At 32.2% G+C, this 27,455-nt stretch overlaps 1 protein-coding gene across 3 annotated transcripts in view; it reads right to left on the reverse strand.

Annotated features, from left to right (window-relative positions):
- LOC118735715 (protein tyrosine phosphatase type IVA 1) overlaps nucleotides 1-27,455 on the reverse strand; it is a 140,870-nt gene that overhangs the window by 85,217 nt on the left and 28,198 nt on the right. The window contains exon 1 of one of the 3 annotated variants that reach the window (XM_036465637.1): nucleotides 21,478-21,563. The exons of the other annotated variants lie outside the window; for them this stretch is intronic. The gene's annotated coding sequence lies outside the window, so the exon portion shown is untranslated. Of the gene's footprint in view, nucleotides 1-21,477; nucleotides 21,564-27,455 lie in introns of those variants that run through there. 3 annotated transcript variants of the gene reach the window in all.

The raw sequence follows: 27,455 nt of genomic DNA on the forward strand, positions 1-27,455 counted from the left end.
CCTGAAGTGTCTCTGAAAAAGTCGTCAGCTTGTTCCGAAATGAACTTGAACAAGTATTAAAAGGATCCCAATATGGCCATTACTAGTTGCAAAATGATCTTGAAGGAAATGTTCATGAATTAGTCCAGAAATTGTCCTCCACCAGATCCCGAAATGTTCCGAAATGAACTCGAGCTTGTCCCTAGCTAGCCTCAAATGATCCAGTTGTTATATATAATTTTTAACCGACTTCAAAAAACGGAGGTCGGGATATTTTTCTATGTATGTTACCGCATAACTTTGGCCGATCATTGAATCATGAAGAAATTAACGGTACTCTTAAAATTTAATATGAGAATGGAAGTGGGGTTTGTTTTTTTTTGCCTAAAAATTACTTGTTTATATTTAATTTTTAGATTTTATTGTTTTAAGCAGAAAAATGTTTTTTTTTTATTTCATTTAATTTTTAGAAATTTGTTTTCTTTTTTATTCAATAATTTTTCTTTTTTGTTCAATTATGTTTTTATTTTTTTCACTTAAACTTTCTTTTACTTTTTATATTTTATTCTTTTAAAAAGAAAATACTTTTTTTTTAATCTAATTTTTTCTTTCTTTCTCTTTTTAATTTAATTCAATCTTTGAGAATCAATTTCGGGTTTCTTTTTTTATTTGATTGTGAGAAACTAATTTATTTTTTTTTTATAATCTTTTCTTTTTAAGTCTCTTAATTTTTAGGTTTTGTTGTTTAGCAAGAAACATATTTAATTTTTTAAAAACTTAATTTTGTTAACTTTTTTTAATTAAATTTTATTTTAGTTTTAAGATTTTATTGCTTTAAAAGAAAATAATTTTTTTAATTTCATTTACTTTTTTGAAACTGATTTTTTATTTTTTTATTTAATTTACTTTTAATTTCTATACATATTATATTATTTTAAAAACCTAGCTTTTTTTAATTTTTTTTTATTTTTAGATTATATTATTTTAAAATGCAAACTAGTTAATTTATTTAATTGTTAGGAACTTATTTTATTTTTTCTTTTTTAATTTAATTCTATTTATTTTTAGATTATTACTTTAAAAAGAAACGTATTTTGTGTATCATTTATTTTTTTGGAAACATGTTTTTATTAGCTTAATCTTTTTTAATTTAATTTTCTGTTAATTTGTAACTTTTATTGTTTTAAAAAGGAACATATATATTTTTAATTTTATTTAATTTTTAGGAAATATTTTAGCCTATTTTTAAATTTTATTTTCTTTTAACTTGAAGATTATTTTATTTTAAAAACACAAATATTTTTTTAATATAATTAATGTTTAGAAACGCATGACCTAATATTCAGCTAAGGGACCGCGCGAAGTTCCTTGAAGAGCCGCGTATCAAAGAAGATGTACAACCTTACAGAGGTCTGTCAAAAAGATCGACCTTAAGGCCTGTTTTCACTATGTCAAATTTTGGCGACATACTTTGTCAGAATTTTCTGAAAAAATTAAAAAAAAAAAACTTAACGGTAATTTTTAGTGATTTGAAAAAAAAAATGAATTTGATTAATTTTTGTGAACTTTGTGTAAGCTTCGAAACTTTTATTTATGCGGTGTCTGTTATAGATCCCACTATATTTTAAATAAAAAGTCTTAAAAATAAATAAATAAACAAAAGTGGCAAACAATATTATTTTGAATTGTGTTGCTAAATTCGATACTGTGCGTGACCTACTCTAAATATTAATTGTATATGTAATTGTATGTATGAATGCGTATGTGTGTGTGTAAATGAGTTTGAAAATGCCCACATTTCTCTAAAAAAAATTGCATTTGAGGACTTCCAACAAAAAAAAATTGCAAAATGTAATAAGTAATAGTTTATGAAGGTGAATTGCTATGTGAATATGTGCAAGTGTGTTTACTTTTCACAATGCCATGAGCAAAATACGAATGTGCAGGCAAGGACTTACGAATGTTTACAAATATATAGAGAAGGACTAGCAGACAGGCAGTGAGCTTTAACAATAAAAAAGTTTTTGTTTATAGGTTAGAAATTTTCACATCACTGAAAAATCACTTAAAATTAGGAAAATAAGAGGAAAAAATTGGAAAATTTAATGGAAAAAGGTTGAACGCAGCATAACGAAACAAGCAATGCTAAAAAGTATAAAAGCAACTAAACTGCATTTCTCTAAAGCTTCAAGCACAAAAATTTTTAACTCCAATCAATGACTGAGAGAAAAAAGCGAAAAAAATGTGAAAGCAATTTCAAAAATGTGTTCCCTAATTAAAGTTTAAACCATGGAAAGACCGTGAAAGCATAATTGAGGCAAACATGGCAAGCTGAAAAGTCCCAAAGTCGCTGTGGGAGGACGAAATTAAATTTGCGCTTTATGTGCTGCCGCCGGATGGAAGATTATAGAAGAGAAGAAGAAGGTTGAAAAGCATAGAAAAGAATATCTTTTTTTTGTATATTTTCCACCAAGCTAAGGATAAAAGCCGACCACGCGACCCGCGTCACTCCGCCACTTCGAAACTCAACAGAGTTAGTGTAAACATGAAATTTAATCAGGAAGGCTAGGTACGTTTATGCAGCAGAAACATATGTATGCATGCACGCGCCACCAACATTGATAGAATTTTCATATACCAGGCCACCTATTTACAAGCATATGTATGTCGGTATGTGCATACAGTCAGCGTCAAAAGTATGCAAACCTTCACGTTTCGACGATTTTATTTATTTAAATTTTTCCATGCGAAATTATTTTTTGTATTTTTTATAAAAATACGGTTAATTCAAAAGCAAAAACAGGAATAATTAACCGACTTCCCAAAAAGAAGGAGGTTATCAGTTCGTCGGAATATTTTATTTTTTATTTTATTTTTTTTATTTATGTTACCGCATAACTTTGGATCACGTCAACCAATTTTGATAATTCTTTTTGCATCGGTAAAGGTAGTGTCTCAGAGGTGGTCCCATACAAATCTGGTTTAGATCCGATCATTGGATCATGAAATATATATATATATATATATTTTTTTTTATTAAATCGGAAAAATGCAAAAAACCAGAAATTTGCATCGAAATATTAAATTTTTCGATTCGATTTCTTAAAAAGTTTTATTTCATATAACGCATGAACACTTTCGTTTTTTCAATGAAAGAAGGTACGCATCACCCTCGGCGAAACAAAATCTCAAAAATCAACGGTAAATTTTAGCGACTTGAAACTTGCACTTTATATATGTATACTAAAATTTTACGGGCTACAAGACTACATACCCAATAACAAATCGTATTGAAAAATTAAAAACTTCGATGAAAATTTCTTGAATTTTCTGGAGTTATGTATGAATTAAAAAAAAAAAGAAGTGGAATAAAATTGTCAAAAAAACTTATTTTTGACGCTCACTGTACCTCTACAGCCTTCTACATAGTCGCTATGAATGGTGCAGCGGCAGCGACGTAGCGACGCTGCTAACAACTCTTGACGCCACAAAGTATGCTCCAAAATATTGATTTTTCACACAGGCATAGAAACACGGACACACACACACATACACAGTTAAAAAAGAGGGGAAAAATATGGATGTTGCATATGCAACAGTGCTGGGGCGTAGCAAACCAACACAAAAGAATATTCGAACTGGAGTAGAACGCAGGAATTTTGTGCCCTTTTAAGGCGAAAAACCCAACACAAAGCCAACGCAAACGGGTAAGCGAACGACCCACATATATTACACACACACTCACACATACGCCTTAAAAGCAACAGCCATGTGGTGGCTGCAAATTGTGAAATGCAACGAAAATTGCAGCTGATAGCAGAGCAGAGCAATTGGCAGAAGAGTAGTCAGAATTTTATGCAACAATAAATTGTATGTTGGCTGAGTGTAGGGTTGCATTGGGCGCATACACGCGCGCTAATTTTTGCCACTGTATTGGTGCACGTGCCTCTTTGTTGCCGCCATTGGTGAAGCTGTAGTAATATATTTTTTTTGGCGTGTGCACAGTGTGCAAAGAAGTTTGTGCGACGTTGGGAGGGTGGTGCATTTGACTTACAATGCATACTTTTAGGCTACGGCTGGAATCTTAAACCATAATATGGACGTTTAAAATGGAATACATTTTCTCTATGGGTAGGTTGAAGGTCAGCTGTTTTGTAAGTTTTGTGATAAAGTTGTGTGTGCTTTTAGAGCCGGTGTGCTTCTGAATTTAATAGGGAAAAATTTAATTATTCTTTAGAAAGTAATATATTAGGGCACTCAACTGCCAGAGGGGATTTTAAAATAAGAAACAAATTAAGTGTATGACACGTGGTGGAGCAAGTTGAGCTGGGAGTTAGTTATTTCTTTTATCCTTATCACACACATGTAATTCTCAACATGCTTATAAAATAGTTATTAGATACATATGTACTGAGGCTACCCTCAATATGACCACAATGCCAACACTATCTATATTTAAATTAAAAGTACGAGTATGCACCGGTTGAGATGTTTGCTTCTTTAAATGAGCTTGCTTCTTAATATGAACTCCGTCTGTTCAGTCGATGCATCCAACTGAGAGTAAAACTAATTACGGCTACGATTTCTTACAAATACTTCCCCAGGGAGGCCAAAATATTTTTTTTTGGCTAAGTACAAAAATTAGGTGGTCAAGGGCCTTCATACTCTCCGTGAGAATTAGAGAATCAATAGAAAACTAAATTCCGCATTGATATTACAAGAAAGGAGCTTTGAAGTGAAACTTCTTAGGCGACGTCGGAGAAGTTTGCGTTAAACGTTTCAACGCCACGGCGAATGAGCAATGAAAAGAGAGCGTGACGGAGACTTGGACCAAGATAAAGACAATGCTAATGTCAGTGATGCAGCTACAGATGCATAAACACCAAACAAAACCAAGGATAAAATCGAGAACTACAAACTAATCATATACCAGTAATTTTTAAGCAAAAAACAAAACCGACTTCAATTCTCATATATAGAAATTTACGAGTACCGTTAAATTTTTCATGATCCAATGATCGGATCTAAACCAGATTTGTATGGGACCACCTCTGAGACACTACCCCTCCGATGCGATGTGGTCTAAAGTTATGCGGTAACATACATAAAAAGAAAATTAAAAAAAAAAAATATTCCGACAAACTGATAACCTCCTCCATTTTTTGGAAGTCGGTTAATTAAAAATTTCACTATGTCAGGGCTGCCGTCTATTTTTAATAAAAATCTAAATAAAAGTGTAAGTTAAGTAAAATACTATAAAATGTGTATCAGACAAAGATGTTCAAAAACATTTTAATCCGGAAGAACTTTAAAAGAGAAATGCCACATTTTCCAGACGTATTAAGATTTCCAGAAGAATGTGTTAAGTTAGAAATGTTAAGTATGAAAAGTTACTACGTCGATATCACTCGAATCGCCGTTTTCCCCAAGAAGGTTTTAAATTTATCTGCCTTTTGAACACAAAATAGGTTCTGAAAAAATGTGTGTGTGGGATCAAAGCTGTTCAACAAAGCTTTAAGCTTAACGTGTTCTTTTTACAGTGTTGCCACCCATCGCATTCATTGAATTTATGTAATTTAACCCATTTGCGCTCTCTGTACTATATAAACGACACCATTTGAACCCACGTCTAAAAGTTTACTATTATTATTAAAATCAAATTGCTTTAATAAGTTTGCATCTACTGGTATTAGTTTCACTTCAGATAGAATAGAAGATAAATAGGTATATCTCGGGATACCGGATTTGGACACTTACAAATCGACTTTTCACATTAGAAGTGGTCCACATGAAAAGCTGTGATTTTTTATTATTTTTTTGAATTATTGCACTTTTCCCTAAAATATCTGCTAATATAAAGTGGAAAAAGAGTAATTTAATCAAATTATTAACAGTGAGTATAAGGGTTTGTTATTTGATGGATTTCAGCTATTTCTTTAGCTGTCGTTTTTTTAGTACAACGGGCACATCTATACTAATATATAACATTTTTTTGAAAGCCGTTTTTTTCTGTTCGAAAGCTTGAGAACAACCGTACCGATATTTCGAAGTTTTGGACACCTATTCTCTAGAGGTATTTGAGGAAGGATACGGAAATTTTTTGTGGAGATTTATGTTAGCAGTACTTTACTGTGAGAGAAAAAAGTGAGTTAGTGGAAAAGAGAAGCTTATTCGTAGTTGAAAAAACTCTTGCAATTACGTATAACGATAAAATGTTAAAAATCTCTCCCGTGTGTGACATGATGATTCGGAGTTTTTGTCAAAAACGTTAGGTAGTTTCTGAAGCAATTTTCTGGAAATATTTTCCTCGATTATATTTTGCTGCTAAAACTGGGTTATAGCAAGTTATGAAAGTTATTACTAAGTCTTTGACATATAAATATTGTGGAAAAATCATTGAAAGCTCATGGGATCATTTTGGCTATAGAGTTGCGAAATCGCTGTTATCAAACATGTGAGGTGTTTATATTCGTAGTAAGAAATGGTGGTGGGTTATGAATCTCCACGTACATGCTTGATATGAGTATATCGAACCGGTGGAGTCGACATGTTTTGTCGAGCGAAGATTCTTTTCGACCAATTAGCTATTAGAAAAAACATTGTTCGAATAAAGCTACCCATCCGGTTCTATTGTAGCAGATCCAAACCCAAGGCATAACGGACATAACCCAGGCTAGTTGCCTAAGCAGCTAAACTGTGTTTGGTGTCATGAGGTTATAATATGGCAATGTACAGGATGCAAAAAAACGTTATGCATGTCAAGCAATATTTAAAAAAAAAATATTTTAACACACATAAGTGTCCGCTGTACTAAAAAAAGTACACTCCCAAAAGTTAACTTTTGAGGTTTTTACGTTAACTTTAATTCCTTAGTTTGTTTAAAATGGCTTTTATGATCACGTAAATAAAATTTGATACAATAAAATTCCAACCGTTTTTGTTTGGGCGTAAATGGGTTAATAAGTTAGCTATGCAATCTGTTCATATTTATGTAGATACGAAATAATATTTGTTTACAAATGTCGTTTAATAAAATTGAAACTTTACGGCGCGATAGCAGCCAAATGATATCAAAATCAAGACAGAAAAGTATCAAGGAGTTTACTTACATAAGCTATTTATGAAGACAATGATAAAACATTGGGTCATTTAAAAGTCAAGGGCGATTTGAGCATGTTAGCCCGTTAGGCACTAGCAAATCACTGAGTGCATAACTGATATGGCAAATTGTTTATTTTTTTTTTGCAATCATAAATTTAACCTTTATTTTACGTCCTAGACATACCTGCACTGCAGGGCATCTTTTCTGCGTAATTACTTATTTGTATTTTATATAAGGAATATCATTATTTATTCTCTAATTTTTGATAGATTGATTGTATAAGTAATTAATCCTCCTTTTGTGACGCGCATTGTCTGCGCATTTCTCTGCTGTCACTCCTCTCAGCAGCAGAAATCGGCAGACTATATATGTAATTACACTAGTTCATTGTCTTATTGTCTCCAAGATGTAATATGCGATTTTTCACACACACACACACCCACGTGTATGCAGTGAATTTGTTACCTCGCTATCAAGCTATGTTCGCAACTTCATTTATTTATCTTTGGTGATTTTCATTTAAAATATAATTTAATCTATATATAAAAGAAACCACGTAAATAAAAATTTCAAAGTTCGCAGAGATTTCATAAAATTAATCAAACTTGAAAAAATTTTCATAAAAACCTTTCAAACCTTTTATTCAGAATTTTTAAGACAATTTTCTAGCAAGGAGGAGCACTTCCCTTCCACTTTCGTCGTCTTGTAAGAGGTTTTTCGTGCCGCTCGCCACCTGCAAGCTCAATATATTTGTCCAGATTTACACCCTTTCAACTACTTCCTGTTTCCAAACCTGAAGAAATTACCCCGAATTGTTTTCTTTTTCATAAGCTGACAAAAATTTTAAAAAATTACTTTTGAAAGTCGGTTCAAGCACAATGTAATTTTTCAACAGCATCTAATTAAATTTAAAAAAAGATTTAAAACTTGTTTTTCGGTTCCTGCGACCAGGCAGAGGGCTTCGTTGATGCAACAACAGCAAAAATATGTGTTGATTTTTTTTACGTTCATTGCGTAAATAAATTAAAACTTTATATTTTTTAAGGTCGTTTTAAGAGTCAAGGTATTTGTTTCTTTATTTCACTATCTGTTCTCGTTCTCGAGATAATAGGTTATATCACAAAAAATTTTAATTTTGCACCATTAGGTTTTCATATTTTTGTATTTTTTCCGTTCAGGAACTATAGTGAGGCATGCCGCTGAAAAAATTACTTACAGCTTTAAAGCTCAATTTTTAATATCAAACTTTGCCATAATGAATTTTCAAACAATTGACTTTTTCGCACAATTATAAGACACGCTCTCCTACCAAGTTTCGCTTTAAAAACAAGCAGGCGTAAAGTATATATCTATACATACATACATACATACATAATATGATAAACACAGCAAATCGATTTCAGCTCATTACACAAGCGTCGCTGAGCGTTGGCTTGGTCGTCTATGCTAGAATAAACTCACACACAGTTAAAAAAAAAAAAACAGCAAAAACTTAACCCCAGCAGCGCAATATGTGATTCAAGGTTAATGTGGGGAGCGTGCTTGCAACAGCTCAATTGATGGCACAGCATTAACACTTAACCGTAAATCGTTTTAACACATTCGAGTGTTAATCGACAGACCCCGAGAAGAGAGTAGGGTTTAGCCAGATGATTTAAATTAAAATTGAAATTGCATTGCAGTTAGGCAGGTGGAAAATTAAAAGAAGCCAAGAAAAATTAAAACATAGGCGATAGAAGTTTGTTGGAGAGAGAGAGAAGGAGAGGTAGGAAGATTGTCGATAGATGAGCCGCATGCAAACAACACGTATATTAGAGTGTGCCAGAAAGAAAGTTCGTTAAGTCTAAAATACGTTTGCAAGATAATTTCGAACTTTTTTTGCCGCGACTTCTTCGGCATTTACAGTCAGATCTTAAAGTAAGAGCAACTCTGGTTAAGATAGTAGGCAAGCTAGTTTGAAAGATTTTGTTTGTTCTGGCATGAAAGTTTTGCAAAAAAGCCACCCTGCCAACTTCCATGGTGAAAAGCTCTATTGAAAGAAAGTACTTCAGCATATTTCAAATGGAGATATATGTATATCATCCTGCTCGCGCTACTTCAATAGTCTCAATGGCCGAGTGAGCAAAGTACTGGCGAGCCATTCGACAGACCCCGAGATTCAAATCCTCGGGCAGATGGATTTTTTCTTTTTGAATTTTTTTTCCTTTAATTTTTAGATTTTATGGCTTTAAGAAGAAAAATATATATGATTTATTTTGGAATGAATTTCCGACATCCCTTCTCAAGTTTGGTTTCCAAAATAAATCATCTTACCACCCTGTCGGAAAAATCAACCAAAACCAACAGAAAAATATATATTTTTAAGTTTATTTTAATTTATTACTTTTTTGAATAATTTTTTCATTTTTTTATTGAAATTTATTTTTGTTTATTTTTTAATAATTTTTTTTAGTCTTGTTTTTAAAAAGCAAAATATAAATTTCTAATTTAAAATAATTTTTAGAAACTTATTGTACGTATTATGTATTTTTTTCATTTTATAATTTTCTCTGTTTTCTTTTACTATTTTTAAATATTTTTTAATGTCATTAACTTTAAGGATCTTATTTAATTTTTTTTTCTTTGCTCTACCATCATTATTTTTTTCTTTAATTTATAATTTTGTTTTTTAATTAAATTATTACCTTTTTAGTTATTTTTATTTCTTTTTTTATATAATTATTATTTTTTTTTGTTTTTGATTTAATTTTTCTCTTATTTAACTAAGTTGTTTTTTTTTTACTTTAATTATCTTATAATATTTGTTTTTATTTTTTTTTTTAATAAAAATATTTTTTAGTTTCATACATTTTTGAAAACTTGTTTTGCATCTTTCTTTTCTTTACTTTTTCTCTTTTTATTACTTCTTCTTCCTTTTGATTCATAGATTTAGTTTCAAAAAGAAACATTTTTTAGCTCGATTAATTTTTTTGAAAGTTATTATTTTTCCCCGTTTTTTATTGTTTAAAAAAGAGAAATATATTTAAATTACGGAACGATTTTGATTGTACTAGTAGAAGCAATTTACGAAAAATTTCCATTGTCCAATGCAGGTATAAACAAATTTTTCGAAATTGCCTTGCCAAAATACTTTAGACTCAGGAGTGTACGGCGAAACTTTTTTGTTTGCTTGTAAGATGGTACGGTCTAATGTACATACATAAGTATGTGTGTACATATGACATTGTATGTATAAGTAGGTATATGTAGGAAGTAGGAAGGAAAACGGCCGCCAGATTGGCTACCCTCCCAAAGCCATCGTCAAGTGTTAGCTGTGAGTAGGCGAGAGTGGCGCAGACTGGACTGCACACTATAGATATGAATACACAAGAATGTATATAATATAGATATGAGAACTTTTTTTTCTGTCTCCTGCAAATTGCAGAATGAATACATATGTAGGGGAAAAAATTTCATAGAAAACTTTCCCTTGTCCACTCAACACGCAGCTGCATCCTGGTTGCTAAGCAATGCGCATCATCACATGCATTACGTATACGCCACCTACCTACGTCCAATACATTGTAGTGCACATTCATACATATATTGCGCGTCACAGTCACAGAAGGCTCTACACAAACCAAAACATTTCAATAAACAGCTAATTGCTCTTTGCACAAGCTATTATTATATTTGTTTCCTCCCCCACAAACGTTTGGCTTCTTAGCACTTCAGATTTTATTTGTGTTTCATTTGTTGTTGGCGGTACTTCTTCTGGCGTCAAATGAAATCAATGATTTTCTGGAAATGCGTGTAGGTGTGTCGAGTGCCAGCAAAAAAGCTGATTTGTGGAGGAACGCGCCAACCTTGAGTGCATAGTCGATAAGTGTGTAGGTGTTAAGGATTATTTAAAAAAAATGTAATGGAAAGCGCAAAGTTAACATGATTAAAGTGGGACGTCGAATAACGAGTAGATTGTTGGGGATTTTTTCGGATTTTGTTAGGTTATAAGGCAATATCTACTTTATAATATTGTAATTATTTTTATTATCTTTTAATTTTACTACATACATATGTGTGTATGTATTTCTTAAACCTTTTATTAATTTTTACAACTTTTTAACTTTTCATAGCTTTTTGTTTTACTTTTTATTTCTATTATTTGTTTTGGTTTATTTTTTTATTTTATCTTTTTCGTTTCTTTCAGTTACCTTTTATGGTTAAGTTTATCATTTGTGGCTTATTTTTTGTTTCTTCTTTGTTTTGACTTATTTTTTATTTATTATTTACGTTTCTATTCCTATTTTTTTTAGATTTTTATTTTTCGCTCTTTTTTATATTTTTTAGTTTCTTGGTTATTTTTTATATTTTTTTATTTTTTTTTATTTAATGTTCATTTTTATTTTTTTTTATAATTTTATTGTTTTTATTTTTTTAATCTTATTAATTTTATTTCCTTTCTTTGTATTCAAATAATTGCTTATTTTTTATTTCTTGTTTGATTTATTTAGTTTGGCTTAACTTTTTAACTTAAATACTTTATTTTTATTGTTATACATTTTTTAAATTTTTATTTTGTTTATGTATATCTTTTTATACCCGAGCGCAGTTGTGCACAAGGGTATATTAATTTTGTTCACATAACGGTTGTTTGTAACAGCCAAAACGAATCGAGATAGATATAGACAAATGTATACATAAATGCTCAGAATGAATAGAGAAGTCGATTAAGCCATGTCTGTCTGTCTGTCCGTCCGTGTACACGATAACTCGAGCAAAAATTGAGATATCTCAACGAAATTTGGTATGTAGGTTTCCATTTATCCAAGGTAGGTTGGTATTGAAAATGGGCGAAATCGGACTGCAACCACGCCCACTTCCCAAATAACGGTAATTTCCAGAAATAAGAATTACAGTGATATTTTAGTAACTACTGACGATAATTCACTCAAAATTGATATTTACAATAATTTTCAGACGAAAAATAAGAATATTATAAATTTTTGGAAAATGGGCGTAGCCACGCCCACTTATGGTTACATGTTTATATCTTGGTAACCGCTGCACCAATTTCTTCCAAACTTGGCACAGTTATTGGCCTTGGTACAATGTACCAAATGACCGAAATTTTTTTTAAATCGGACAAGAATCACGCCCACATCCCATATAACGGTAATTTAGAGAAATAAAAAATCGTCGATAAATCAGTAAATATTAAAGCTAAGTTATTCAAAATTGATGGTTGCAACAATTTTTTACCAGGAAATACGTTTATGATGAAATTTTGGAAAATGGGCGTGGCACCGCCCACTTATGATCACATATATGTATCTCGGTAACCGTTATACCAATTTGTACCAAACTCGGTATGGTTATTGTGCTTGCCACATAAAAGCGAAAAGTTGAAAATTATTGAAATCGGACTAAAATTACGGCCGCTTTTCATATAACGGAAAATTTCAGAAATGCTTGAAACTTCAATATTACGAAATTTAAGGACGCTAATTTACTCAAAATTGATACACCCCGGGGCTTACCATCTAGCGGTAGGTTTCAAAAAGGTGAAAAAACATATCGTCGTTTAAAGTACAAAACCGCGTATCGTCATTCTGCAAAACCGCGTAACTGACATTGGCTGCCAGAAATGCGACTGCTTTATAAAAAAGAGAACCATTTTGAAATATGAGTGTTTTTACGCTCTAGAAAATAATTTCTACAACTTCACATAAGCGGTTTTGCATTTTGTTGATACGCGGTTTTGCACTTTAAACGACGATATATTTAATACTTGCGCCGGGTATTTAATGTTCGGCCCTGCACGAACTTAGACTTTCTTACTTCTTTGTATTGTGTTATATTTTTTATTTTAACTTTTAGTTGTTTTTTTTATTTTATATTATGTTAAATATTTTTTTTTTGTATTTTGTTATACTTTTATTTTCTTATATTTTTTATTATCTATTATCTTAACCTAATTTTTTAAAATCGTCTAATTTCATTTTATTTACTTTTTGATCTTTTAGTTAATTTTATATTTTTTCATTTCGATTTATTTTATTTTTAACCGACTTCCAAAAAAGGAGGAGGTTATCAGTTCGTCGGAATCTTTTGTTTTTTTTTTATGTATGTTACCGCATAACTTTGGACCACGTCAACCGATTTCGATAATTCTTTTTGCATCGGAAAGGTAGTGTCTCTCATACTAATCTGGTTAAGATCCGATCAGTGGATCATGAGATATATATATATATATATATTTTTTTTTTATATGGGAGTTGAAGTGGTTTTTTTTTTTGCTAAAAATTACTTGTTTTTGCTAAAAATTACTTGTTAGATTTTCTCTTTAAACTTCTCTTTTTTTATTTATTTTAATATAAATTTATTTCATTTAATTTTGTATATTCGTTTAATTTTATCTCGTATTGCATACCTTTTTAATTAAATTTCCATTACTTATCTTCATTTATTTTTAAATTAATTTATTTTTACAACTTTCTATTGTTTAATTTTTAAATTTTTAAAATTATTGAATTGTTTTTAAATTGTTGTTAATTATGATTTAGTTTTAATTGTGCATTCCTTTTTAATTTTCATTTTTTTTTTAATTATTCATTGATTTGATTAGAACAGACGGTAAAAGGGGTATTTTGAGATATTGCGGATCTAGCGAAAAGTAGCTTTACGTGACATAAATTTCCATCGTTATATTTTTGTTAATATTGCTTTTAAATGAATTTTTAACATGTATTTTATGTAGAATATACTTCATATTTTGACTTCAGCGCCAATTCAAGGTGAATTTTTAGGAAATCTATGAGTTATTATGTTTCAACTACATACGCCAAATTCGAACCAAATCGGACCATAAATACGGTTTTTCGAAATATCTCAACCTTGGCGCCACCTAGGAAGACCATTTTACGCAAACATGATTTTACTTACATATCCAGTATATATTTTAAAAAGCAGACAAATCGGCCCGTAAATACGTTAGATTTACGATTTTTATTTTTTTTTTTGTCGTGGTGGACCTTCCGATGGAAACACCCATATGTAATTATTTTTTCAGTTCAATAGGTTCAGTAGTTTTCAAGTCTATCAACTACATACCAACAGACATGCACGATATTTTTCTACAGTACAATAATTTTATATTCCACTCATTGCATTTTGTTTAAAGCAGATATTTTCTTTTGTTTTTAGTTATGTACTTACATACCTACATATATACTCAGATATACTTTATTTTTACCACGCTGTCAATAAAAGTCTTGTTGCATGTAATAACGGGCGTGGCGCACAAGCAATACATACAAGAGTACATACAAACTCATGCTTTTGGCTTTCTGTTTATTTTTATAATTGCAGCAGTTTGAAAAAAAAAATTAAAAAATTTCACAAGCCAACTACAGCAATGAGCCTTGACTTCCGTCACACAGCTTATTTGCATAAATATTTCCCTGTCTAATACATGGTACGTTTGTATGTACATATGTTTGTACATACATATTAATTTTGTACTTTGCAGTTGCATTTTTATTTTTCGTATTTTATGAATAGCCTTATGTATTATAATTGTTTTGGTTGTCTTTTGCCGCTAGTTGTTATGACTTTTAAATTTACATTCGGCATATTTGTTCCTGTTGACACCCACTCCTCTCATAAGCGAAGTATTGCTCTATGCCTCCCCTCCACGTCTGCTACGCTTCGTTTATTAGGTGCCAAATTTTTGTTTTTATTTTATGAAGGTGGCATTTATTTTTAATGAATGCAAATTTTTCATTATCTTTTAATCTGCTTTTGTGTTTCATTTACTACATACACACATACATACATACATACATACATACTTTGTTGTGTACTAATGTACTTACACAATTTATAAATTTTATCTCTGTTGTGAATACATTTTTCTAGTTATTGCTACTCCGCTTAATTGTGCACTTTTCCAAGAAAGTACATTTAAGTTCAGAAAATTTTACATACATACATATGTTCATATGTGAAAGATTTCACAATTTTTTCAATTTAAAAATCATATTGAAATTACTTATACTAAGTAATGTATGCAATAGATTTCAAAGCACAGCCCTTGAGTGTTCTAATCTTATAACTTTTTTGTGGAATAAAAACACAATTAAAAAAGTTGGAAGGGAATCTTGAAATATGTATGTACGTACATTAGGCTGGTCCTTAAAATCAAATGAAAGATTTTCTCAGTCTCCCCCCCTCAATTGGTAATACCACGGTCACAGATATCACATAGCAATTTTGGTTCTGATTGGAGACGGTTAAGGCGTGTCGCAAAGGGGTCAACGGCCTCTATGGACTCAAAAAAATTTAAATTACTCATTATTTATTTTTTTTTTAATTTTCAAAATCGATGCTTCTAAAGTCGAAGATATCACATATAAATGTTGGTCCGGATTGGAGTCGGTTAAGACGTCTTCATAGGGTAATCTGAACTTTGCAGGCAAATCGTTGACGCAGTCTGACGTCTTGCTGCAATAAATCTTTTTGCTTTTAAATTTAGCAAAATTTAACACATTTTTAAAGGCCTTCTATTAAGGTTATCCTAGCTAAAAAATTTGGTCATTGGGTTCGCCAAACTTAGTCCAAGAAAACCTAAATAGTTGTACATATTCACCACATCGAAAGAATAGTCTTACTTTTTTCTAAAACTTGGACGAGTCTGGACCTTCGCCGAGTTTCAGCAGAAGAACTAATTTATGACGTCGTTTTTCATTTATTTTTTTTTTCTTGTACATGTTCCGGCGACAGTCTATAACAATGTGTAAATTTACACGCTGCCTTAATCAGTGCAGAGATTTTCCCATGATACTATCTGCAGCCTAGATTTAGAAAACGGGGTCTATGGACGGAATGAATAAAAGATTCCCTCTTGGGTTAATGCAAAGAATAGTTAATCTGCATTTCCTTGGACCGGCTAGAAACAGCTGATCAGATATACAATAATATATCTAGGAAACTATGGCCTAACTATAACAGGGCGAAATCTCGTAAGCGTTGAATTGATCATGAATGGAAGTATTTAGAATAGTAGCAGCCATCGAACGGTACTGACTAGGAAGGCACATAGCAACACAACTATCAGGAGCTATTAAGCGATTTCGTTAAACGCATCTGGGAATCAAGACACAGTTCAGCAGTCGGATGGGGAATTGATGAAACCAAGCTTTTCTGAGAGGCAAGATGCAGCTTTTAGTTGGAGTAGGAGAAAGTCATGGTGCCCCCTCAAAACTAACGCGTCTCCATCGTCGCAAATAGCATGACTACCTTTTTCATGACGTCATTTTTTATTCTACTTTATTGACTTGGTGACCGCCTAAGCGATACTGGCCGACTCCAAAACAGCACACCAGTCGTTTCTCTTCGTCATTTACAGCCAGATAAAAGGGTGGGTAGGGAGTGCAGAAACCTATTGGATAGCTTCTGAACCACCACTGGGTAGATCTAATTTCCTGGCATTCGAAAATCGAGTGTGACGACGGGCTGCAGAATAGCAAAACTGACTGATCGGGAAACTCAGGTATAATCTCACGAAACGTCAAAAAGCTAGAGGAAAACGCATAAATCTGTACAACAAATTTGGATTCAAATAGGAACAGGAAGACTGCTTTGGGAGCGTTTGGACATAACTGTCTGCAGAACCTGTCCCAGGCAGGGCCTTCGCAAAATCCTTAAAATTACCATTGACGTTGACCCTTGCGAAAATTAAAAAGGTAAGGGTTTTTCGAAAGGAATGTTGACAGTTCTAAGGCTACTGCAGAGTTTTACTATTTTTATCGCGTAATTTTATTTTTATTTTTTAATATAAGATTCTGGTTTCTTGTATGCATTTATCTATCGAAATTTTCACCAAATCGACCAAAAAGAAAGAAATTATATTTGTGTATATATAAAGTGCTTTTAGTAAAACTGAAGCAGACTGTCGGCGCTTTGTGTGTATTTATGAGACTTTTTGTGGCAATTTCGCATTGCAGTGCAATAAATAAGCGAAAAAATAACATTCACTTTGGGTTATTACTTTTACATATTGCATTTTCACTTTCTTTGCGCGCATGGCCAAAACTAAGGCGCTTAAAACCGCCTACTGCCGCCATTTGCAAAAATATGTAAAATGACGATGGCGATGGCGAATTCGAGGAAGATTGGAGTGGAAGTAATAAAAGCAAATAAAAATGTAAATCTTTATTAAAAATTGCCGGCTTCTTAACGCTTGAACAATTTAAAGTTAAGGGGAAACCTGAAAAAGTATACAAAGGTAAATGTAAATGCGCAAGAGGGCAGAAGCATGTGCAAAGCAAAAGGACTATTGCACATAAGTAAGCATGGACTGTATAGCTGTTGGTTTGGTCGTTGGCCAAGTTGCCTGCTATAGTAGTCAAAATACATATATATTTATAAAAGTATATATATGTATATTTAACAACAGTCTGCTGTTCATATGAAAATTGCAAAATTTACATTTGGGGCCCTAAAACGACTTTTCCAACAACGACAATATTGGCCTCCATCCACTAGGCTACTATTTTTAGCCGTTTATAAAGCTTAAGGTATATTATTATTTTTTCATGATTGCTTTTACCCATCATGCAACGCGTCGGACAGTGCTGCCTAGTGGACAAAAACAAAAAAAAATTAATTTTATGTACCGCCAGGAAGCCGCTAAAATGAACAAATTTAATATTAAGCATTTTATTCAGAGCATATGCCAGGCGGACGTAGTGGGCTCTTCACGGAAAAATATCTCAAAAAAAAATTTTTGAAATCAGATAATGGTTTGACGTTTCTATATTTCCATATTGTATGTAGTAGAGAAATGTGTAAATAAGTTTAACTACGCTAACATAAATTTTGGCACCGTTCATTTGGCGATCCTACAGAACTTCTCATAGCCCTTTCCTTAGTATTTGTGCGTAGAGGCCACTGAAACGTAAAATTTATTGAAATTTTTCGATACGAATCGAAATAAATTCAGTCATAAAAAGTTAAGTTATCGAAAGTTATCAAGTTACCGAAATTTATCGAATCATCAAAGGTTATAGTTATTGAAATTTATCGAGTTATGTATGTTTATTTAGTTATCGCAGAAACATAGTTGTCGAAATTTACGGATAGTTATCGAGCTGAAAAAATGTATAGGACTATCGAAATTTGTCAAGCTAATGAAAGGTACCGATATTTATTGAATTATCATTATTTATAGAGTTAACGAAATTTATCTAGTTATCGTAATGCATCGAGTTCTTTCAACTTATAGAGTTATCGATACTTATTGATTTACTGAAATTCGTCGATTTATGGAATCGAAGTATTTGGAATTTTCAAAATATACCGAGTTATAGAAATTTCAAGGTTTATACGTTTATCGAATTATCACAGCTTATCGAATTTTATCGCGTTACCAGAGTGCAATTTGTCAATCCAAAGTTTATCGAGCTATCGACTTATATCGAGATATATGCATTTTTGAGTTATGGAAATTTATCGAGCCAGTTATCGAAATTAGTCGAACTATCTTTTTGTGTGGAGCTATCGGCTTTTAGTATTAATTTTATAGAATAATCGATATGTATCAAATTGTCGGAATTTATCGAGAAACTGGAATGTATCGGGTCAATTCCAAGTCCTGCCAAAGTCCTCCAAAGATATAAAAGCCTGTAGTCACGTTTTATTAGTTGCAAAGCAGAACATTTTCCGGTAAGTAATTTTGTACCTTTTAAGTTAAGTGCTAAGATAGAAAACCTCTCCAGAGCTCTTAAAAAAATAGAAAAACGGTTGAATTTCGACAGTAACTGGCCCTCCCAGTAAGAATCAAATACTAGTAAAAAGATGAAAAAAGGTTCGGCAAAAACAAAATTTGTTTTCTATCCGAATTCATCGAAGGTTTTTTTTTTTTTTTTTTGTATGTACGCTCCCGGTTAACCTTGGACCACGTGAACCAGTATCGATTATACCTTTTTTATGGAAAGGTGGTACGTCAAGATTGGTCCCATACTAATTTGGTTTAGTTCCGATCATGGTGTCATGATGAAATTAACGGTACTACAAAAGTTTTATTTATTTTTATTTTAAAGTGCTGCCTTTTAGCTTTCAAAAGAGAAAAGAAAAAAATGCTATTTTTGTGCACTTTTTATTATTATTTTTTTGTTTAAGTTTTATTTATACATATTTATATATACTAGTGTTCGCCCAGCGGTTGAAATTCAACCTTTTAAATTAAGGGGAGCTGAGGTGGGCTGAGCTGAGCCGAGTTGAGTTAATTGAGCTGAATTGAGGTGAAATGCGTTTCACACCATAGCAGAATATAACATAAAATAACATTACAACACCACATAACACAACTCAACACAACATAATATAACTTAACATAACATAAGATAACATAACATAACATGACATAACATAAGATAACATAACATAACATAAAATAACATAACATAACTTAACATTACGTAACATAGCAAAACATAACGTTACATAACACAACATAACAAAACATAACATAACATAAAACAACTTAACATGTCATTCTTCAATTGTATCTCTTTCTTTTTCTGTCTTTGTCTCTACCTTTATCTATAGATATTATTTTTTATATCTTTATCTTTTAATTTTTATATTTATCATTTCCTTGACTTTTAACCAGATCTTTATCTTCGATCTTTTCTCCATCTACATATTCACCCACATCTTTGCGATTACATATGTAGACTATTAAGAACTTAAATTTACCTTCCTCTTTGTCTTCATGTTTCGGTTTCTCGTACTTCTGTTAATCTTTGCTTTATCCCTTTCTTCTTCTCCATACTCAACTTCACCTTCTTCCTTGTTTGAGTCTAATCTATTCATGTACATACATACATACATCTTATTCCTAAACTGCTGCTTAGCACGTTTCTTTAATTCACTATCAATATTAAAGCATACATTTAGGAGTTATTTCCGGCCCAACCATGTACATGTACGGTATTGGTATTGGTGTGACTTTTGAATTGATTTTTTCGCTCTATTTTAAACTAATTTGAAATTTTAAAAATTGCCTGCACATCAGCATCAAAATACCTTTCTAATGATATATAATTGTTTATACCTTAGAAGTATAGTTTAGCCGTAAAAGGGGTGTAAAGGGAACATGATTGCCTATTTATATAATTGATTTATGTATATTCTTAATTTAATACTTTCGCTTCACGCATATAGTATTTTAATAGTTCATATTAATAAGTTTTGTGTAATATAAATAAATTCGGTTTTATAAACCGGTGGCATCCTCTTTAAAATATTTTCAAACTAAACCCTTCTCAAACCTTTTTCGACTGACACCCATGTTGTGATACATTTCAATTACCTAATTTTCTTAATTCAAGTTAAATTTTATTTACTAACAGGTGGCAACCCTCCTCCGTGTGGTTTAGACGTAAAGCGTTTTCAATTCGATTGGTACCCATATTGTAATAATTCGTTTAACTTATTAAATAATTTGAATTAATTTTCTTAACAGGTGGCAACACTTTTCAAAGAAAAAAATCTTTAATTGACGCCTCGTTTTTGAAAATCGAACGACCTAAGTACATAAATGCTACAAGAATAAAAATGTTCAACTTCAAACTGCATTTACAGTGAAAATATGAAAGTAATAAAATAACAAATTGCATTTTTGAATTCAGCGTCCCGAAAATTCACTAAAAACATATTATCGTTTTATTTTTAAAATCCATCCATAATTCTATTTTTGCCCGCATTTTATATGGAAGGCATGCACTGTGCGCCGTTGACTTTAAAATTAAATACATACGAAAAGACTAGAAATTTGTTTTACTACAACCGTAGCTGTTAATTCTTTGTACGGGCAGCGTAATTTCCGTGGAAAAATATTTAATGCACACACGCGTATGTACGTACGCTAGGCGAGAGCATAAGAAATAAATATTGCATACTTTTAGCCGCCAAAATATACCATTGTTATGTTCTACGTAGGCTTGTGCAACTTAAATGTGAAACTTGGTATTTTACGAGGGTTTAAGCCACTTCAAATACATACAAAGCGCTTCCGAAAGCCTGAAAGTAGGCAACGCAGGCGTAACACTGGTGAATACTTGGCTTTATTTTGGGCCGCAAGTCGATTATTTGTTAACAAGAAAATAAAAGTTGAAAAAATTTGTTAAAAATTCTGCCGCTTTCACAGAAACATTTTAGGCAGAGACAAAACATTTTTTGGCACCAAATTTGCGCTACGAATTTCGTCAAACAATGGAATTTCCACTGCTTCCTCTGTTTCCATTTTTCCCATTCATTTTTATTTATTTCATTACACACAAACATAAAGCATGCGGTGTCCTACTCTTTTTTAAAAGCTGATTGCATACTTTTAGGAAAATTACTATAATTACCTGATGAGGTACTATATTCGCAAGAGCGCCAATAGATATGTATGCACTATAAAACTTGGCAGCGCACATATTGCATGTAAAGGTAGTTCATGCCAAAAACTTACCTGAAATGGAAAAAAATAGAAAATATAAATGTATGTACATAAATCAATTTGTGCTTAATTTTAGTTGGCTTTTAGTCTAGATTAAAAAATAATTAAAAAGATTGTGTCTGCAAATACAGTCAGCGTTAAATAGATGCATACCCTGACGTTTTGACGATTTTATTTATTTATATTTTCCATACCAAATTTTTCTAATTTTTTTATAGTTCATTCAACAGCAGAAACAAGAATTTTTTGTTTAATTCCACACAGAACTCGGGAAAATGCCAGAAATACCATCGAAGTTTTAATCTTCTCAATTCGATTTCTTAGAATTTCTTGTCTTCGATTTCTTGTCTTCAACTTCATTATACTAAAATTTGCTACAAAACTACATACTAAAAATTTTTCTAAGAAAGCGAATTGAAAAATTTAAAATTTCTAGGAAAATTTCGTGCATTTTTCCGAGTTCTGTATGAAATAAAAAAAATGATTCTTGTTGTTTTTGCTGTTAAATGAACTATATTTTTATTAGAACTTCAGAAAATTTTGGTATGGAAAATATAAATAAATAAAATCGTCGAAACGTCAGGGTATGCATATTTTTGACGCTGACCGTATGTATCTGTAACCTTATGAAATGACAATATAGCGCTAAAATATTTTGGAATTAGATAGGGAGATATTGCCTTTAATTTGGAAAAGGTTCAAAACCCCCAATTTCAAGTCTACCAGCTATTCAAGCTTCAAGAGAAGCACAAATATTTTTTTCCGCCCAAAAAAATTCATAAATTTCCTAAACGGTTTGAGATTGCACATTTGAACAATAAAGTACATAAATTAACATAGACTTCAACCCTCACAAACGCCTTCAAAAATATTGTTATTGGGGCAGCATCTTTATTATCTTCCCACCAATTCTTACTGAAAAAAGCTTATCAACGATCATTCAACTGAAATGTTTTTCAATGTCATGTCAATCCCATGGACTTGGAAGCAAAAATGTTAGGCTAGTGGCCTTAAGCGCGTAACTTGAAATGCATTCAAGAGATAAAGAATGCGAAAATGGTTAATAACGCTAGGTCACTATCGGGGCTGATGCAGATTTTATCTCACCTATTGACGAACACGAGACTAAATCATTGGCCTTAGATATGTATTACCGCAAGCCTGTAACTTAACCAGATAATTTCCATAGAAGGTGCAATGATGAGGAAAATAAAGAAAACGTTGACTAATTTCTATACGAATGCCTTATAATTTAAAGAATGCAAATCAAATTTATGGTGGAAGACTTCCTTAAAACAGGGAAGGTGTAAGCATCGCCTCATTAGCACAGCAGACAGGATTTGCCAAAAGATTCGAAATTCGGACTTGGAATACGCAACGAAATCTTTGAGATTTAGGAATCTCATAGAGAAAAACCAATTTAAAACAAAAACAAAAAAAACGGAGCCTTTTGTTATCCCAACCCGTAAGCAAATGAGCCAGGCTAAAATTACCGGTGGATAATCAACTATCTAAACGTCTGACCAAAACCTCCGGCAAGCATGCAACTACAGCAGTTACGATCAAAAAATATCTCGAGGCAGAAGGTCTCTAAATCTTTCATAGATTTTATGTGGACGCGAAAAGTAAAGTAAAAGGAAAAGCTTCCTCTGGTCGTCGCTTATGGACAGATAGCAAGATGGGGAGATAAAGAGATAGATAGCCGAAAGCAGCGCTAGGTTGGGTAAAATACAAGTGATACATCAAACCGGCTCTCCTGCTCAGTTCACACAATCTCAGATGCAAGCAAAGTACAGTACAACAACTAAATGCTTAATTCAAAAAATATCGGGCGAGTTCTGAATATTCGCAGGGTTTTGAATATTCATTATGAACGCAAGATAGCGTTCTTTCATAAAACATCATTCAGGACAACCAGTAGAGGTGTCTGAGGAAGCTCCACTCACGAATGTTGCGCCATCCAGATCATGCCCTAAGCTTGGACTTCATTGTTATAGGATTCCGAAATATCTTAGTCAGAGACGGAGTTGGGAGAAGATGAAGGTTGGGGAGAGGAGTGAAGGCGAGAAATTGATGTTGCCGTAGTGACCTCCGTGAGGCCGTGTAATAAGCTAGGGGCCATTGCGCGAGTTGTAGGCGGCCATGTGAACCATGCACACCCTGTGTGTTCTAAAGGTAGCACACACAGGTCTTTAAGTGGCTCCAAACAAAGACGGGTGGTTCGGATGAAGCCTCACCTTAAGTAGTAGGTGTTTGGTCTGGGGTTGGACTCAATGCTCAAATCAGAAGAGTAGTCACAACTGAACACAACACATTCAATAAACGTTATCACTAAAAATTTTATATAAACTTTTCAAGAACATCGTAAGGAGCTCTGAAGAGATAAGGTACACACATAAGTGACAACGAAAAAAATTTTAAATATCGGGGACTTCCATTGGGGCATAAAAACTGTTTTTGCTAAAGTAAAAACTGTCAGTCTTGACTTTTTAAACAAAGGATTAAAAAAAATGCATTTATAAAAGTAGATCCCCATTGACAACGCCTTTAGAAGATCAATATGAGTCACATGACGAATATGTACATACATACATTCCTCTGTTGAGCAGTGACGGCTTATCAGCAAGGCAAATAAACTTGCATTAACTTAAGTAAATGTACTTTAACTGCTTTTTTTATGAAATGTTTGTACATTGAGAATTTGCAAAATATTTTTTAGATGGACCTACGTGAGCAAAGCACATACCTACAGAGTTAAACAAACACAGAAAACCAAATTGACTGTTGTATGCGAGTATATGAAATACAAAAAAATAGCAAAGCATTGACGTAAATGTCGTGTGCGATATGATTTTTTTTTTTTTTAATTTTTTGCTTTTTTTTTACTTTTGCCTTAAGACCGAATTGCGAGAATTCAAAAATGTGTATAAAGCACCTGAGAGATCAACAACAATAACAACTTATAGAGCGGTGATAATGTCATTTCATATCATTTGCCGGTAAATATTTAAAATATCAGATAATGTTTGCAAAGTACTTCGATTATAAATATTTTACTTCATTATAAAATAATTTGAAGAGCCATGACTTTGCTTCATAAAAATTATACACACAATTTATAAATACCTTTCGAGAGTTTTGGAAGTGTTAGTAGAGAGCACGCGTTTTTGCCACATGAGAGCGATACGAAGGAAATATGTACATACAGTGGTGGGCATAATTTTCAGTCTTTTGGAAGAAAATGATTGTGGCACGAAAGTCGTACAAAAAAAGATTGAAGGCCAACTTTCGTGGCGTGGCATTCGAATTCTCTAGCAGCAGGTTTTTTTCTTTTTTAATATTTTCTTTTTTGTATTTAAACAGAAAAATGTATTTTTTTATTTAATTTTATTTTAGAAACCTATTTTATGGCATTTATTTTTATTTTTTTTTTATACTATCCTTTTCTTTCTTAATTTAATTGTCTTATAATTTTTAGATTTTACTCTTAAAAAGAAAATAAGTTTTTTTTTTTTAATTTCTGTAGATTTTTAGGACAATATTTTATATTTTCTTTTTATATATTTTGATTTTTTAATTTAATTTTCATTTGTTTTTTTGATTTTATTATTAAAAAAAATATTTTTTAGATTTCATTTAATAAGTTCACAATATTTAACTTTTTTCTCTTTTAAATATAATTCTTTTGATATATTTAGACTTTGTTGTGATAAAATAATAAATATTTTTTTAACATCATTTAATTTTTAGGAGCTTATTATATTTTTTTTGTCTTTTTTTTCGAATTTAATATTTTTTGGATTTTTAGATATTGTTGTATTAAAAAGAAAATTTATTTTTTGAATTTTATTGAATAGCCAGTTTCACGAATGCAATTTAAGTAAAAACGATTTTTTCTTTTGAATTTAATATGGAAACTGACAAAAAAAAATAATTTTTTTCACTCAAATTGCTTTTGTTGTTTCACTGTTTTTAAATTAAATTTTATTGTGTTAAAAATAAAAATATACATTTTAAAATACTATTGGTTTATAGTCAGATACATAGATATAAAGGTGGATGTATAATATGTCTTTGGGTCTATAATGTTCCCAAAAGTCCTCACAAACAAGCCCACGTCTAGCCATAAAGCCCTGGTCAAAACCAGAAGTTTGAGGGGCAGCAGCGCTTGAGATAGAGCATAGCCTTTGGTCCTGCTAGAAATGGATTAATTGTAATAAATCTTATTCAGGTGTGTTCAATTTTTTCCACCACTGTGTATGTACATATTTTCGTCAGAAGAAACGGAAAGCATTGCAAAAATGTAGAAGCTTTAAGAGGATCAATACCAAATTTCATATTTTTCTGCACCTCTTTATAACAGTTACTGGCACATACCAATATTCGACAATTTATAAAATAAGCTACACAAGAAATTATAAAATTCACAAATTTCAAATGCAATTTTCATTGATTCATTAAAACTTATATAACACACACACATCACTTTTTCGCAAAATTTGAGCGACCTAAATAAAAAGAAAGCACTTTGTTCCCGTGACAACAACGCGTCCGTCACATTGCCAAGACGCACGGTACTACTAAATTACGGAGAGACCAACAAGGCGCTGAGGTGATGAATCTGTGTATATCGCTGTTGTTGTATTCGCATTTTTGCTTTTTCTCTCATATTTTATCTTTCATGCTTATCTTTTTGAAAGATATATAAAAGATATATAAAGATGTGTGGTACATGTCTCTTTCATGAGATCACCTTGTTTATCACTTCTTTTGTTTACTTTTCTTTAAAAATTTTATAAAATATTACTTAAGTAAGTTTAAATGATTAGATAAAATATTTTGATTATCGGTCAGAAAACTGGAAGCAGCGAAATGAAACATGTGAAGACAGAGTAAGCAAGTTGAAGATGAATGGGTTTCAATGGCTACTCTCTTCAATTTAATCTGACAGCTGTCACTTAAAGGTTGGACCATAGGTGAAGTGAATTTTGTTGGTACTTTCGTTGATTGCTTGGTTGGATGTAGTGCTTCCCAAATTGCCACTCAGCATTCAATTAGCGCATGATAAGCTAGGTTACGAAGGCGCGTATGAATGACTCATACTTCTACTCGGAGACAGATTTGCCCATTGTGAATGCCCTCTAAGGGTCGAAACATAGTGGAGCGGCGAGCAAAGCGAAGAGCTGGCATCGAGCAAAGCTTCAATAACAAACGTGTGTGTACGCTTTGCTCTTCACTATGCGGTCTCCCATTGAAACATATGCGTTTGAAATCGACGCTTTGCTCGATGCTCTTTGCTCGCCGCTCCACTATGTTCTTACCCTAAGAGTGCTGGGAGGAGGCATATCCTTCTAACCGAGGTTAATCCAAACGATCAATATCACGGATGAAGCCGTGGAGGTTCGATATTTTCACCTCCACTATCTCCCCCAAGCTACTGAAAAAGCGTGATTCCAAATGCTTCGAGACGCCTTGTCTGGAGAGCTGGGCATTGACATAAGAAGTGGTGAGTAGATTTCTCTTCGTCCTCATTCGACAACTTCTGCAGAGCGAGCTTGCTGGTATACGCCATAGATGGAGCATTGGTGCTATAACACAGATTTGTTTAGTGTCAATAGATCCGCAGTACGACTCTTATTGAATCTCGGCCACAAGGGTCTTAAAATCGTACAGTCGTCCCGATTAATCCATAGGTCATTAGATACGGCTGTGGTGTATTCTTCAATCCCCCTTCGCAACCGGGTCTAGCTATCTAATCGGCTATTTCGTTCCCTTCTATATTTCTATGTCCAGGGAGCGAAATCAGTGTTGCACGACATTTCCGAACTGCTTTAAGACCTTGCCAGCCTAATATTTTCAATGCCGCCTGGCTGTAAACGAATATGG

This window comes from Rhagoletis pomonella, unplaced genomic scaffold (genome assembly GCF_013731165.1).
Source record: "Rhagoletis pomonella isolate Grant_MI unplaced genomic scaffold, Rhpom_1.0 Rhpom_scaffold_00003, whole genome shotgun sequence".
Classification (NCBI taxonomy): Eukaryota; Metazoa; Arthropoda; class Insecta; order Diptera; family Tephritidae; genus Rhagoletis; species Rhagoletis pomonella.